This window comes from Pelodiscus sinensis, chromosome 1 (genome assembly GCF_052426305.1).
Source record: "Pelodiscus sinensis isolate ZL-2025 chromosome 1, ASM5242630v1, whole genome shotgun sequence".
Classification (NCBI taxonomy): Eukaryota; Metazoa; Chordata; order Testudines; family Trionychidae; genus Pelodiscus; species Pelodiscus sinensis.
In genome coordinates this window covers 298,907,342-298,924,662 of record NC_143052.1, presented here as the reverse complement: position 1 = coordinate 298,924,662, position 17,321 = coordinate 298,907,342, and the positions used below count along the sequence as shown (strand labels likewise).

The following is a 17,321-nucleotide window of genomic DNA, read 5'->3' as shown; positions in this document are numbered from 1 at the left end:
AACTTTATGTGAAAAACAAATGTTCTCTTTTGCGTGACTTTATTAGTTTGAGGAAGCTTAGCACCTCTCTCATCAGTGATCCCTATTTCTTTCTATTTGCATTTCTATATTTGTTCCTAGTTGTCCAACTAGTTACCCAACTTCCAACTCTCATAGCAGATCATTCTCCTTTGCTTTTGTCTTCTCCTTCCAGAACATATTTTGTACTAAATAGACAAAGTATCATTAACCGTCCAATAATGCCCCAAATGGCAAAACTCCCATTGACTGCAATTGGGTATTCAGTGAATGGAGTTGTGAGTACATGCATAAATCTTTGAAGCATTGGATTGCAAAAGGGGAAACTTGTTCATGCATCAACATTTGATAGGTGTAGAGCTGACCACTATGAAAGCATGTAAGTTGATTAAAGACTATCACTGTTTCATTGGAAAGGTAATTCAGCAACTTTCATTCTTTGTACTATTCACCTCACTGCCTTTTAGCCAAATGCAAGACAGAGTTCAAGGATCTCTGAACATTTATGACCTATTTACACTGAACTAGTTAATCTTTTTATCCATTGTACTTCAAACCATGCTCTTTATTATTAAATACCACACTTCAGATATTCTCAGTGCCTCTAAAATCTCATGGGTGTTGTTTATTCCCTGTTGTGCTTCCTTCCTCATGGGGTGTTTTACTTAAAAATCTTCCTAATTTTCTCAGTTCAACCTTTTAATCCTTTTAAATCATGCTTAATTGCTATTGCTTTTAGCTTTCTTCTTCTCTAGTCAACTTTTATTCCTCAAATGCAATTTGATTAATGAGTCAGTGTAACTTGTTTATTAAAAATAAAGTAACATAGTTACCTGGCATTGCTTGGGTCCTTAATTCAAATAAGTTTTGTTTTTCTTAATTTAATTCATTGCTCTGGGTTGGGGATGGAGATGGAGAGGAGGAGTTCAGTTTGCAGGCTGCCCTGGTGAGAAAGGACTACCTAGCCATCTCTCACCACAAAAGCTTGGGACCAGGTAAAAAGGGCCTGTCCATGGTGGCTGTAGCTGCAGTGGGCACAGCTTGGGGAGGGTGCATGTACCCTGGCTGGGGGAGAGACAGACACACAAATCATAAAAACAGCCGTGGTAGGTCAGATCAAAGATCCATCTAGCCCAGTATCAATGGTGGCCAATGCCAAGTGTCCAAGAGGGAATGAACAGAAAACAGGTAATCATCAAGTGATCCATCCCTTGTCACCCATTTCTAGCCTTTGACACACAAACAGAGGTTAGGGACACAATTCCTACTCATCCTGGCTAACAGATATTTATGGACTTATCTATGAATTTATAGAGTTCTTTTTTTAACCCTGTTAAAGTCCTAGTCTTCACAACATCTCTGGCAAGGAGTTCCACAGGTTGACTGTGCATTGTATGAAGAAATATTTCCTTTTGTTTATTTTAAAGCTGCTACCTATTAATTTCATTTGGTGAGCCACACACAGACAAACTCTCTGAAATATATAATGGATAGCTGTCCCTTTCTCCACTCCTGCCCCCCTGCTGGCCCAGTGGTAATGTAGCTATCACAGTCCCCATCTCTGGCCTTTTTCTACCTCCCTGTAGTCATTCTGAAGCACAATTCCCTCCTACAGACCCTTCCTTTTCCATTTTATGAGAAACAAATCACATTCCAGACACATCCCATTGTCTTGGCATAACTGAACCCTAATCTTGCTTTAATTTATAAGAGGTAGCCCCCTACCAAATTTGGTGGTCCTAGCTCTAACCATTTAGGATGAGTTCTTGAACAAACGGACTCACAGACAGATGGTCAGACAGACACATTTCTAAAACATATAGCAAGATAAGTAAATCTTAAATGTATTCAATGCTTTGGGAAATAATGTGTACATGGTAAAATATGTATGTGTTAACTCAAAATATGCTCTTGTTTTCTGGGATTATAACAAATTAAATGACCCCAAGAAGGGTGTGGTTTTTTGTTTGTTTTTTGCTTTTCAATCAAAGGCTATTTCTGAGAGAAATTGAAACTGAGAGTCTAAGAAAACTAACGGGAGAAATGGGAGTTGTTCCTGTTATTCCTTCTTCAGATCCAACTGGTTGTCTGGTTATATTTTTTTCATTAATAAGACGTAATTATAAAAAAGCAATAAAAATAAGATTACAAACAATAAGATTAGCTTTAAAATAGTAATAGACATAAGACACAGAGTGAATGTCTGTGAATTTTACCTATCAAGAGAAAGATCACGAAAATAATTTAGTGTTATGGGGTCTTATTAAAAATATACTTCTTTGTTACCAGAAAATTTTGCAGTTGACTTTGCATGAACTAACATGTTCTGTATATACAATCTTTGTTTTCAATCTGGCACCCCAAATTAGACTGCATAGCTTACTTGTCACCTCTTCATCCTCATCACAGTCACCCTCAGTACATGTTCATTTCTTTCTACACCAGGCATATCAAATATGCTAAACCCAAAAGTAGATTTTTTTCTCATGTAAACTTCCAAGCTCTATTAGAGTAGGGGGTCTTGCTTGCCTTTAGCAGTTTTCTGTGAAGGAAGCCATGTGCAGTTCCTCTAAAGATCAAACACTTTAAGATGCTGTTAGCTTACATGAATATGATTAATTGATTGCTGTGCTTTCAAGCTAGTAAGCAATAGTTACACATAAAACCCTACAGGGGGAAAAAGCACTTTGTAGATAATAAAAGAATGGAATGAAACATTGGCTCAGTTCTTGGGTCTGACCAAACAGCACTTGTCACAGGACCTGGAGATAGGAAGGAAAGAAGTAATTTTATAACACCTTTTTTTTTGTGTGTGTGGATCCCAAATTTTGGGGCCGGTCAAGTATAAATTACAGCTGCTTTAATCTGAACAACAAGATGACTTCAGCCTCCAGAGATTCATTACACAAGCTGGGGATTGCTGGAGATTTCACGGGGAGTAGATTTGGCTCTGCTTCCTAGGAAATTTCTCTGTGCTGACAAGTAGTCATACAAGATTATTTTATGGCCTTTTGTGTACATGAGTGGTGCAAATGGACCGAACTAGGATAAAAAAACTGAGCCTAAGAAGCCATTAGAATGTTTATCATATGTGTATATAACGCTGCTCAGAATCCTTAACTCTGTGTAGCTTTCAAATAATTATTCCCATAACAGTAAAAACTCTGAAAACAAAATGCCAAAAGAATCGATGTCTTAGAAAGCTACAATTTACACGAATGTGTTATAGTGTTCAGAACTTTTACCATATGTAAGGGGACTGTTAGCTCCTTACTAAAACTCAGTGGAAGTTTTTGGCTGGCCAGCTCCCAATACCAAAAGGGGAAGGGTCCATGAGAAATTGGGCCCTGAGACTGACAGACCCCAGGGACAATGGGAAGAAGCCAACACTCCAGGTCTGCCTGATTGACAGGTTGGACAGGCCAATGAGGGAATTATGAGGCCAAGTCACGTCCACCGTGTGAGCTGGGATTTTCTGGGTCTGAGTCAAAGGGGGAAGAGAACTAAGAAGAGTAAAAAGGGGTCCAAGATGTACTGAGGAGCATACTTGCAGTGACAGAGTCAGACACACACAACCCAAGGAGTGCAAGCTGTGCACCAGAGCCAAAGGTGTGTAGCCAGACAGGAACCCCCCTGTAACATCCATCTTTGCTTGCCTGAAGCATACAGGGCACACAGAGCAGTAAGATCCTTGACAGGATATGCAGGCTGCTGTGACCCTGGATGGCTGTAAACAGAGATACACCAATTGCTGACCAAGAGGCAACCAATTGATACGAACACACGCTGTCCGGGGGGAGGAATCTCCCGCCCAGTAAAAAAAATGTCCAGTACTCACAATTTACTTCTCTCTCTTGCAAGTGTAAATTAAGTTGAAACTCCCTTGTGAGAACTGGTGTCACAAAGAAGGACCAACACAATTTGGCATCTTAGATAAGAAAGAGGATACGGGCCCCTATGGATATAAAGATGGATCCAGCAGCACACTTACTTTGAGCATTAATCTACGGGGACGCCCACCTCATATTTGTCCTTTCTGGGAATTGAGGGACCGGCCCTGGCCTGACACGCTGGGCCCGAGAGGCACAGAAGGGGATAAAAATTGTACCTGTATGTGTCCTTTGTCTTAAGTGTACACATAGACTTAGAGCTCTTTAATGATTAAGCTGTCACTTGGTACCATTTTCTATCTTTATTTTCTTTGTAACCATTTTTAAGATCTATATTTGCTAGCAGTTAAGAAATAGAGCAATAGCCATTGTAACCATATGATTTATAAGCTTCTTTAATAAACCTGTAACTATTTAAGTTTTAACCTGACTTCTTCAGTTGCTGTAACAGAACCAAGCACAATTTAAAAGAACTTCAGCCGATCATAAGGGACAGGTATAGGGAGAGCTTGGGCATTAGGATCGTGTCTCTTCCAGAGGACAGATCCTTAGGGGCATCTGTCAGTCTTCCCTAGGCTGCCCACTGCGAAGGGATCCTGTATCCTAGCAGTTAAAATCTGAGATGTAATAAGCTCTTCCTATAAACTCTGGGGCGTCTGTCAGCCTATTGGCTGCCCTCCACGAAGGGATCCCAATCCTAGCGGACTAAGACACGTACGTTAAACTCCTCCGGGCGCCCGTCAGTCTCTCCTACACTGCCCACTGTGATGGGGCCTTGTGTCGAGGCATCTAGATAGACTTATGTGTAGTGCTGGGGAGGAGCCGGTGGTCGTGGTACATGTAGGTACCAATGACATAGGGAAGGGTAGGAGAGATGTCCTGGAGGCCAAATTTAGGCTGCTAGGAATCATAGAATCATAGAATCATAGAATAATAGGACTGGAAGGGACCTCGAGAGGTCATCGAGTCCAGCCCCCCGCCCTCAAGGCAGGATCAAGCTCCGTCTACACCATCCCTGACAGATGTCTATCTAACCTGTTCTTAAATATCTCCAGAGAGGGAGATTCCACCACCTCCCTTGGCAATTTATTCCAATATTTGACCACCCTGACAGTTAGGAATTTTTTCCTAATGTCCAATCTAAACCTCCCCTGCTGCACTTTAAGCCCATTACTCCTTGTCCTGTCCTCAGAAACCAAGAGGAACAAATTTTCGCCTTCCTCCTTGTGACACCCTTTTAGATATTTGAAAACCGCTATCATGTCCCCCCTTAATCTTCTTTTTTCCAAACTAAACAAGCCCAGTTCATGAAGCCTGGCTTCATAGGTCATGTTCTCTAAACCTTTAATCATTCTTGTCGCTCTTCTCTGTACCCTTTCCAATTTCTCCACATCTTTCTTGAAATGTGGCGCCCAGAACTGGACACAGTACTCCAGCTGAGGCCTAACTAGTGCAGAATAGAGCGGCAGAATGACTTCACGAGTTTTGCTTACAACACACCTGTTGATACAACCTAGAATCATATTTGCTTTTTTTGCAACAGCATCACACTGTTGACTCATATTCAACTTGTGGTCCACTATGACCCCTAGATCCCTTTCCGCCATGCTCCTTCCTAGACTGTCGCTTCCCATCTTGTATGTATGGAACTGATTGTTCCTTCCTAAGTGGAGCACTCTGCATTTCTCCTTATTAAACCTCATCCTGTTTACCTCTGACCATTTTTCTAACTTGCTAAGGTCATTTTGAATTATGTCCCTATCCTCCAAAGAAGTTGCAACCCCACCCAGTTTGGTATCATCTGCAAACTTAATAAGAGTACTCTCTATCCCAATATCTACATCATTGATGAAGATATTGAATAGTACGGGTCCCAAAACAGACCCTTGAGGAACTCCACTTGTTATCCCTTTCCAGCAGGATTTAGAACCGTTAACAACAACTCTCTGACTACGGTTATCCAGCCAATTATGCACCCACCTTATCGTGGCCCTATCTAAGTTATATTTGCCTAGTTTATCAATAAGAATATCATGCGAGACCGTATCAAATGCCTTACTAAAGTCTAGGTATATGACATCCACCGCTTCTCCCTTATCCACAAGGCTCGTTATCTTTTCAAAGAAAGCTATCAGATTAGTTTGGCATGACTTGTTCTTCACAAACCCATGCTGGCTATTCCCTATCACTTTATTACTTTCCAAGTGTTTGCATACGATTTCCTTAATTACCTGCTCCATTATCTTCCCTGGGACAGACGTTAAACTGACCGGTCTATAATTTCCTGGGTTGTTCTTATTCCCCTTTTTATAGATGGGCACAATATTTGCCCTTTTCCAGTCTTCTGGAATCTCCCCTGTCTGCCATGATTTTTCAAAGATCATAGCTAAAGGCTCAGATACCTCCTCTATCAGCTCCTTGAGTATCCTGGGATGCATTTCATCAGGACCTGGTGACTTGCTGACATCTAACTTTCCTAAGTGATTTTTAACTTGTTCTTTGTGTATCCTATCTTCTAAACTTACCCTCTCTCTGCTTGTATTCACTACGTTAGGCACACCTCCAGACTTCTCGGTGAAGACCGAAACAAAGAAGTCATTGAGCATCTCCGCCATTTCCAAGTTCCCTGTTACTGCTTCTCCCTCCTCGCTAAGCAGTGGGCCTACCCTGTCCTTGGTCTTCCTCTTGCTTTTAATGTATTTATAAAAGGTCTTCTTGTTTCCCTTTATGCCTGTAGCTAGTTTGATCTCATTTTGTGCCTTTGCCTTTCTAATCTTGCCCCTGCATTCCCGTGTTGCTTGCCTATATTCATCCTTTGTTAGTTGTCCTAGTTTCCATTTTTTATATGACTCCTTTTTTATTTTGAGATCATGCAAGATCTCCTTGTTAAGCCAAGCTGGTCTTTTGCCATATTTTCTATCTTTCCTACACAGCGGAATTGTTTGCTTTTGGGCCCTTAACAACGTCCCTTTGAAATACTTCCAACTCTCCTCAGTTGTTTTTCCCTTCAGTCTTGCTTCCCATGGGACCTTACCTACAAGTTCTCTGAGCTTATCAAAATCTGCCTTCCTGAAATCCATAACCTCAATTGTGGTGGTCTCCCTTCTACCTTTCCTTAAGATCATGAACTCTATTATTTCGTGATCACTGTCCCCTATACTGTCTTCCACTTTCAAGTTCTCAACTAGTTCCTCCCTATTTGTTAAAACCAAATCCAGAACAGCTTCTCCTCTGGTAGCTTTTTCAACCTTCTGAAACAGAAAGTTGTCTCCAATGCAGTCCAGAAACTTATTGGATAGCCTGTGCCTCGCTGTGTTAGTTTCCCAACATATGTCTGGATAGTTGAAGTCCCCCATCACCACCAAATCTTGGGCTTTGGATAGTTTTGTTAATTGTTTAAAAAAGGCCTCATCCACCTCTTCCACCTGGCTAGGTGGCCTGTAGTAGACTCCTAGCATGATATCACCCTCGTTTTTTACCCCTTTTAGCTTAACCCAGAGACTCTCTACACAGCTATCTCCTACGTTCATCTCCACTTCAGTCCAAGTGTGTACATTTTTAATATACAAGGCAACCCCTCCTCCCTTTTTTCCCTGTCTGTCCTTCCTGAGCAAGCCGTACCCTTCCATACCAATATTCCAATCATGCGTCCCATCCCACCAGGTTTCTGTAATACCAATGATATCATAGTTGTATTTATTGGTTAGCAATTCCAGTTCTTCCTGCTTATTACCCATACTTCTCGCATTTGTATATAGGCATCTAAGATACTGGAAAGAGACTGGAATCCAGGACCTCTATGGTGGCGTTCTCGGAAATGCTTCCAGTTCCACGCGCAGGGCCAGATAGGCAGGCAGAGCTTCAGAGTCTCAATGCGTGGATGAGACGATGGAGTAAGGAAGAGGGGTTTAGATTTATTAGGAACTAGGGACACTTTTGGGAGAGGGGGAGCCTATACAGGAAGGATGGGCTCCACCTAAACCAGGGTGGAACCAGACTGCTGGCACTAAACATTAATAAGGCCGTAGAGCAGTTTTTAAACTAAGAGATAGGGGAAAGCCGATTGGTGCGGAGATGCACGTAAATCGGAGAGAGACTTCTCTTAGAGGAGAATCCGTTGATAGAGATTCTCTAAGCTGTAGTCGGAAAGAGAGGAGGGGAGAGGGCAAACCATTGGCCAGAGCTGACAAACAACCGCATAGAAAGGAATCCAATGCATCAGGGAAGGGCAGACAAATAACCAGTGGCAAATTTTTAAAGTGATTGTACACAAATGCTAGGAGTCTGACTAATAAGATGGGTGAACTAGAGTACCTCGTATTAAATGAGGAGATAGACATAATAGGCATCACTGAAACCTGGTGGAATGAGGAAAATCTGTGGGACACAATCATACCGGGATATAAAATATATAGAAAGGACAGAGCAGGCCGGGTGGGTGGCGGAGTGGCACTGTATGTGAAAGATAATGTAGAATCAAATGAAATAAAAATATTAAGTGAATCAACATGTTCCATAGAATCGCTATGGATAGAAATTCCATGCTCCAATAATAAGAAATTAGCAGTAGGGATATATTACCGACCACCTGACCAGGACAGCGATACTGACATAGAAATGCTGAGGGACATTAGAGAGGCTACCAAAATAGAGAACTCTATAATAATGGGGGATTTTAATTACCCCCATATTGACTGGATACATGTCACCTCAGGAAGAGAAGCGGAGATAAAATTTCTCAATGGCTTAAATGACTGCTTCTTGGAGCAGCTAGTGTAGGAACCCACAAGGGGAGAGGCAATTCTCGATTTAGTCCTGAGTGGAGTGCAGGATCAGGTCCAGGATATAACCGTTACAGGACCGCTTGGGAATAGTGACCATAATATAATAACATTCAACATTCCTGTGGTGGGAAGAACACCTCAGCAGTCCAGCACCCTGGCATTTAATTTCAAAAAGGGGAATTACACAAAAATGAGGAGGTTTGTTAAACAGAAATTAAAAGGCACAGTGACTAGAGCCAAATCCCTGAAAGCTGCATGGAAACTTTTTAAAGACACCATAATAGAGGCCCAACTTAAATGTATACCCCAAATTAAAAAACATAGCAAGAGACCTAAAAAAGAGTCACCGTGGCTTAACCACCATGTCAAAGAAGCAGTGAGGGACAAAAAGGTATCTTTTAAGAAGTGGAAGTCCAATCCTAGTGAGATAAATAGAAAGGAACATATACACTGTCAAATCAAGTGTAAACATGTAATAAGAAAAGCAAAAAAAGATTTTGAGGAACAGCTAGCCAAAAACTCAAAAAGAAATAACAAAATGTTTTTTAAGTACATTAGAAGCAGGAAGCCTGCTAAAAAGCCTGTGGGTCCCCTAGATGATCGAGCTATAAAAGGAGCAATCAAGGACGATAAAGCCATTGCGGAGAAACTAAATGATTTATTTGCTTCAGTCTTCACGGCTGAGGATGTTGGGGAGATTCCTGAATCTGCACCGTCCTTTGTGGGTGATGAATCTGAGGAACTGTCCCGGATTGAAGTGTCATTAGAGGAGGTTTTGGAACAAATAGAAAAACTTAATGTTAACAAATCTCCGGGACCGGATGGCATTCATCCAAGGGTTCTAAAAGAACTTAAATGGGAAATTGCTGAGCTATTATTTGTGGTTTGTAACCTATCCTTTAAATCGGCTTCCGTACCTAATGACTGGAAGGTAGCCAACGTGACACCAATATTTAAAAAGGGCTCTAGAGGCGATCCTGGCAATTACAGACCGGTAAGTCTAACTTCCATACTGGGCAAATTAGTCGAAACAATAGTAAAGAATAAAATTGTGAAGCATGTAGAAGAACATAATTTGTTGGACAAAAGTCAATATGGTTTCTGTAAAGGGAAATCCTGTCTTACTAATCTATTAGTGTTCTTTGAAGGGGTTAACAAACATGCGGACAAGGGGGATCCAGTAGATATAGTATACTTGGATTTTCAGAAAGCCTTTGACAAGGTCCCTCACCAAAGGCTCTTGTGTAAATTACATGGCCATGGGATAAAAGGGAAGGTCCTTTCTTGGATTGAGAACTGGCTAAAAGACAGGAAACAAAGGGTAGGAATAAATGGTAAATTTTCAGATTGGAGAGGGGTAACTAGTGGTGTACCCCAAGGGTCAGTCCTGGGACCAATCCTTTTCAACTTATTCATAAATGATCTGGAGAAAGGGGTAAGCAGTGACATAGTAAAGTTTGCAGATGATACCAAACTGTTTAGGATAGTCAAGACAGAAGCAGACTGTGAGGGACTCCAAGAAGATCTCACCAAACTGAGTGATTGGGCAACAAAATGGCAAATGAAATTTAATGTGGATAAGTGTAAAGTAATTCACATTGGGAAAAATAACCCCAACTATACGTACAGTATGATGGGGGCTAATTTGGCTACGACAAATCAGGAAAGAGATCTTGGAGTTATCGTGGACAGTTCTCTGAAAACTTCCACACAGTGTGCAGCGGCGGTCAAAAAGGCAAATAGGATGCTAGGAATTATTAGGAAAGGGATAGAAAATAAGACCCAGAACATCTTACTGCCCCTGTATAAAACTATGGTACGCCCACATCTTGAATACTGTGTACAGATGTGATCTCCTCACCTCAAAAAAGATATTTTGGCCTTGGAAAGGGTTCAGAAAAGGGCAACTAAAATGATTAGGGGTTTGGAACGGGTCCAATATGAGGAGAGGCTAAAGAGACTGGGACTTTTCAGTTTAGAAATGAGGAGACTGAGGGGGGATATGATAGAGGTCTATAAAATCATGAGTGGTGTGGAGAGGGCTGATAAAGAAAAGTTATTTATTAGTTCCCATAATAGAAGAACTAGAGGACACCAAATGAAATTAATGGGTAGCAGGTTTAAAACTAATAAAAGGAAGTTCTTCTTCACACAGCGTGTTGGCAACCTGTGGAACTCCTTGCCAGAGGAGGTGGTGAAGGCTAGGACTATAATAGAGTTTAAAGAGAAGCTGGATAAATTCATGGAGGTTAGGTCCATAAAAGGCGATTAGCCAGGGGATAAAATGGTGTCCTTGGCCTCTGTTTGTCAGAGGCTGGAGAGGGATGGCAGGAGACAAATCACTTGATCATTGTCTTCGGTCAACCCTCTCTGGGGTACCTGGTGCTGGCCACTGTCGGTAGACAGGATACTGGGCTAGATGGACCTTTGGTGTGACCCAGTATGGCCGTTCTTATGTTCTTATGTAGTTAAAGACTTGGGTGTAACACACACACACACACACACACACACACACACACACACACACACACACACTGCCCTGATCATCGGCTGACAAGGTGTCAGAGGAGCAACACTAGGAGCTGGAGGCTGGCAAAGCAACATAGTCTGTAGCTGGGTGTGGTGAGCAGCTGGGACCAGCAAAGTGGGGGAAGAGGCTCTGGGCAGGGACACGCCACCAGCCAAGAGGCCTTGCAGGCCAGACTTGGAGAGGGATTGTAATTCCAACTGGGAGAAGGGTCCTGCCGCCTAGAGCCTGAAGTCCTGTGGTCACTTCCAGAGCAAGTGTGTCCAACCTGCAGCCCCCCTGCAGCACAGCCAGGGCCTGAGAAAGAGCTCTGGGACCTATAAGGAACAGACTGTGAACTGTCCTTACACTCTGCAAACTGCTGTTTGTGATGTCCCCGTGCTACCGAGCGGGGCTGTGTGTTCTCGTTTAATCTTTCTTTTATTTTTAATCAGTTGCTGTTTAATAAATTGTATTTGCTTTGAACTGTATGAAATGATCACTGGGTCAAGAAAGCATCCAATGTGAAGAGAGCACCCTGGAGTGGGAACACCCTAGCCCCTGCCCCAAGTGACTACAAGGTCGGGGATTAAGCCCCAGAAAACCTGGGCCCAGCCTTGTTGAGATTTTGAGGACTCTGTTACACAGGAGAGTGAGAGGGGAGCCCTTAGGGTCATGGAGGCCTTTGGGTAAAAGAAGTGGGAGCAGGGACTCAGATCCTTTTGCTGGTCCATTTCACCGGGGTAGTATAGAAGCCAGGAAAGATCCCCATAATAGCAGGACCATTCCCCCGCTTACACATAGAATGTTGTAGCATTTTTATAAGAAAATATACACTCAAAAAATTAAAAAATATACCTTGATACTCCTTAGTAACTTATGATTTTAGCTTGATGCATAAGGTGAATAGACATAGAAGCAGTTAGTTGCCTGGAGTCAGAAAAATTACACTGAACTTTTTGGATTTTTGGTTAAGAATATTTAACACTTCCCTTCCTCTTGGGTTAGAGTTTTAGGGATTAAATTATTTTGCTGTGACCAACATCCTTAACAGAACAGAACTCTGTTGGCAGGCCTATCAGAAATTCTTCAGACTGGTTCCTGAAAGGCTTTAAAATACCTTACACCAGAAGAGATAACCAAAGATCTAATATAACAATAAGAGTATATTAATCAGCCTTATGTCAACTCTGCCTTTTCACTTTACATCAAGAAAAAAAAAGTACATTCATTCTCGTGGACATCTTTGTAAAAAAAAAAAATCTTCTTTTTGTAATCCTGATTATTTATGGACTCAGTTGATGTTCTTAGACACCTAAGAACCTGATTTTCCAGTGCAAACAAGTATGTAGGCCTTGTCTACACTCACAAATTGTACCACATAACAAATATCTCAATATACTGGAATAGAAGCTTCAGGGGGTAGCTGAGTTAGTCTGTACAGGACAAACTTAAAAAAACAATGAATAGTCTGGTAGACTAACAAAACATGTAGATGGTATCATGAGCTTTCGTGGGTACAGCCCACTTCTTCAGATGACCATAGTATTGGATGTCAGCACCAAAATAAGAGGGGAGAAGGGATGGGGGAGAGGGGGAGGGATAGAAGAAAGAAAAAATGGGAGTGGGGGACAAGAAGAGGCAGTGGGTAAAAAATATCAAGGGGAAAGCAGAGCTGGAATATTATAGGAAAAACAGAACACACCACACGATCCATCGTCTATAGCCAAGCCCTTCAATACTACCGCATCTGCTCTAATCCCACTGACAGAGACCAGAAGCTTCAGGATCTCTACCAAGCATTTATAAACCTCAACTACCCACCCAGAGAAATAAAAAAGCAAATTGAAAGAGCCAGACGAATACCTAGAAACCATCTACTTCAAGACAGACCCAAGAAAACCAACAATAGAACACCACTTGTCATCACCTACAACCCCCAACTTAAACCTGTCCAACACATTATCAATAAACTACAGCCTATACTGGAACAGGATACCATACTCCAAGAGGCTCTGGGAGACAGACCCATAGTCTCCTATAGACAACCACCTAACCTCAAGATGATTCTTACCAACAACCACAGGACATACCACACTAATACCAACCCTGGTACCTTCCCTTGCAACAAACCCCGTTGCCAGCTTTGTCCACATATTCATTCTGCTGATACCATTATTGGACCTAACCAAGTGAGATCAAGAACACATATTCCTGCGCATCCAGAAATATAATCTATGCTATCATGTGCCGAAAGTGTCCGTCTGCTATGTACATTGGACAAACATCTCAGACACTTCGCCAAAGGATTAATGCCCACAAAACAGATATCAGACAAGATCACAAAGAAAAAACAGTTTCTTACCATTTTAACCAGAAAGGACACTCTCTCAATGACTTAACCACCTGCATTCTGCTACAAAGACCTTTTACATCTTCACTTGAAAGGGAATCCTCTGAACTGTCATTCATGTTAAAATTCGACACTCTCCAAAAAGGAATGAACAAACACTTGAACTATCTCACCCATTACCAAGATAGCTTCCCCAATTATCACCTCTAATACCATTAACTCACAAACATCCCACTCTCCCTACCTCTAATATCATGAATTCACAGACACTTACCTTCCTTCCTCTCCCTTCCCACCCCCCTGCATCCCTCTCCTGTTCTGCAATGTGATTTGTCCTTTTCATATGTGTTCATTTTTTTTAATTGTATCCTTTGGTATATATGGTTGTGACTACTTTCTTCCACTATTTGATCTGAGGAAGTGGGTCTGGCCCACGAAAGCTCATCATCTAATAAACCATCTTGTTAGTCTTTAAAGTGCTACATTGTCCTGCATTTTGCTTCAACTACCCCAGACTAACACGGCTACATTTCTATCACTATTCTACAGGACTATGTAGCACTTTAAAGACTAACAAGATTTTTTTTTTAATTGTATCCTTTGGTATATATGGTTGTGACTATTTTCTTCCACTATTTGATCTGAGGAAGTGGGTCTGGCCCACGAAAGCTCATCATCTAATAAACCATCTTGTTAGTCTTTAAAGTGCTACATAGTCCTGTATTTTCTAGCAGTTAAAGACTGACAAAACATGTAGATGGTATCATGAGATTCTACATAGACAAAGAACCATTGTTGCCTTCATTGTTTGGTAGGCTGATAATGACCCAGCCATCCAGTATATCTTGATTCAGTCTATGAGTGTGAGAATGGAACTTGTGAATGAATTGTAGTTCCAGTCCTTTCCTGTGTATTTGGCTTGTGGAATTGGTTTGTAACAAAACAGCTACTTGAAGATCTGTTAATGAATGCCCCAGGGAGATTAAAGTGTTCTCCAACAGGTTTTTGTATGTTCCCGTTACAGATATCTGATTGTGTCCATTAATTCTTTCCCTGTAAGGAATGTCCAATTTGTCCAATGCATATTGCAGTGGGGCGTTGCTGGCATAGATTAAATTACTGGATGTGCAGTTAAATGAGCCTCTGACTTTGTGGCTTATGTGGTTGGCTCCAGTAATGAATTCACTTGTAAATATATATGTGGGTAGAGTCAGGGGCGGCCTGTCCATATAGGCGAACTAGGAGGTTGCCTAGGGCGCCAAGTTAAATGGGGCGCCAAATGGTGGCGCAATACCATTGAGGGGTTTGGAGGCTAGTCTAGAGCCACCCCTGGGTAGAATTGGCACCGCGGCTGATTGCAGGGCTGTGTTCCTGGATGTTTATGATGTGGCTGTGTAGCATGGTTACCGGGAAGATTTGGTTTCAGGTTGGGGGGTTGTCTGTAAGCGAGAATAGGTCTTTCCCTCAAGGCCTCTGAGAGTGAGGGATCATTTTCCAAGATAGGTTGTAGATTGTGGATAATTCATTGGAGGGGTTTGAGTTATGGACTGTAGGTAATGACAAGTGGAATTCTGTTTTCTCTTTTGGATCTGTCTTGAAGTAGTTCATATCTGGGTACTTTTTTCCCTGGATATTTTTTACCCGCTGCCTCTTCTTGTCCCCCCTCCCATTTTTCCTTCTGACCCCCTTCCCCTTTGCCCTATTTTGGTCCTGAACATCCAACACTCCAGTCATCTGAAGAAGTGGGCTGTGCCCACAAAAGCTCATAATACCATCTACATGTTTTGTTAGTCTTTAAAGTGCTACCAGACTATTTGTTGTTTTTTTAAGTTTATATTGGAATACTTATAGTCAAAACAATACAACCCTTTAGTGAGGACAGTTATATTGGTTTAAAGGTGCCTCATACTGCTATAGTTTATTGGCTTTTATATATGGCTATAAAGTATACCAGCATAAACCTTTCCACTGGCACAACTTGTTGTAGTAGCATAACAATTTGGGATTAAAAAAAAATCACAACCCTAATTTAAATAACTGTAGTTTTACAAAACTGAGCAGAATAGTGCGCAACTCAGGAATGCATTTACATGTGTGTTAATGTCCTTTGACTTCACCTGGACTAGTCCAGTGTGGCGAGTCAAGCACATACATAAATGCTTTGTGGAACCAAGGTCAGAGAATTTGGCACCTGGCTGAATCAAGCACTAACTGTACATTTCTAGGGCTAATCTTCGAACACAAAAGTTAAGAACCATGCAAATTGCCCAATAGTTTTAAGGTAATAGATGTAAAAGATCACTGGCTTCTCAAATTGCTATAAAGCTGCAATAGTTTTCAAATAGTTTATGGAGACCTGCCAAAGATTTTGCAGTGCATGTTCAGGAGGAATTTTTTTTTAAATGAACAGATCATAATGAACAACATCAATTATGAAACATAGAAACTTGTTTTAAATCAAATACAAGGAGCTTTGATGTGCAGGAGCTATGGAATGCATTTTGAATATGGCATCTTCAGTTGTAAAATATAGTTGGTAACAAACACTATTGAGATATTATAAAAGAGGGAGGTTTTTACAGACACTAAAGGAAGAAGAAACATTGAGCTATATCTGTATGAACAGATATGCTAATACATGGGAAGAATTTAAAAAAGTTTTAGATTACCTGAAAAAAAACCCTCAACATGCACTAATGGACTTCTTTAAAATTATCTTTATATATATATATATATATATATATATACATACACAAAAAAACCTTCTTGAATGGAGGTTTATCAACAGAGTATGTAATGTTGTACCATTCTGTTTTTCTGTCACCGCAATTAATAATTTAATCTGCCACCTCAAATTAGAAATGCTTTTCTGAATCAGGGCATAAAGATTGTAGTCAGGAACAAATTTAGGCATGTACTTAACTTCAACCATGTGCTGCCATCCCATTGGCTTCAACAGGACTTCAGCACATGCTTAAAGTTAAGCATATACTTTCAATACTTCCCTGAATTTGGCTTCTATAACAAAATACTGCAAAATGTAGCATATTCCTTGTTGCTCAAAGGCTCTTTACAATAAAGTGCTTATTGATTAATGTAGCATTTAATTGTACCCCTTCTTCAGGAGCAAGTACATTACATTTGCTCAGAGTAAATAAGAAATAGAACAAAGGAATACAAATGAAATATGATTACTATAAACCTGACCATTTTTAGCTCTCTTGGAATAATGTATACCAAACTGCTATGTTAATAAAAGCAAAACAAACCATACATGTTTGTCTATTCTGTAGCTGTCAGTAAGAATTCTCTGTGATAAATACACGAACAACCCTATTCTAATTTGGTGATATAAATCACAGCTGTCTCAGGCTTTTTCTACAAATCATTTATGTGGCTCTTTTGAAATGAAGGGGCCTGCTATTTTGGCTTTAAAACCCTTCTTTGCCATGTTGGAAATTGCATTTGATTTTTAGTCCTGATTTTTCATTTGATCCCAATCCACTTTGCCATTTAATCAGTAGTGCCTACAAAGAAGGAATAGCATGGAAGCCGGGTGATAAACCCCAGGGGGAAAGCAGTACTCCACAGCAATGCTTCTGGATAATTAAGATTTTTTGATAGGTTCATCTAAAAGCAATGATAAATTAATAATATTGTAATATTCCAGAGCATGACAGCTGCTTTGCAGATATACCATCTCACGGGTTCCTTCTTTACATCCTCCTTAATGCATTGCCTACACAGGCCCATGGATGGCGGGGAGGAGG

At 41.0% G+C, this 17,321-nt stretch overlaps 1 protein-coding gene across 1 annotated transcript in view; it reads right to left on the bottom strand.

The window, feature by feature from the left end:
• TRPC4 (transient receptor potential cation channel subfamily C member 4) overlaps positions 1 to 17,321 on the bottom strand; it is a 237,796-nt gene that overhangs the window by 202,173 nt on the left and 18,302 nt on the right. The window lies entirely within an intron of this gene.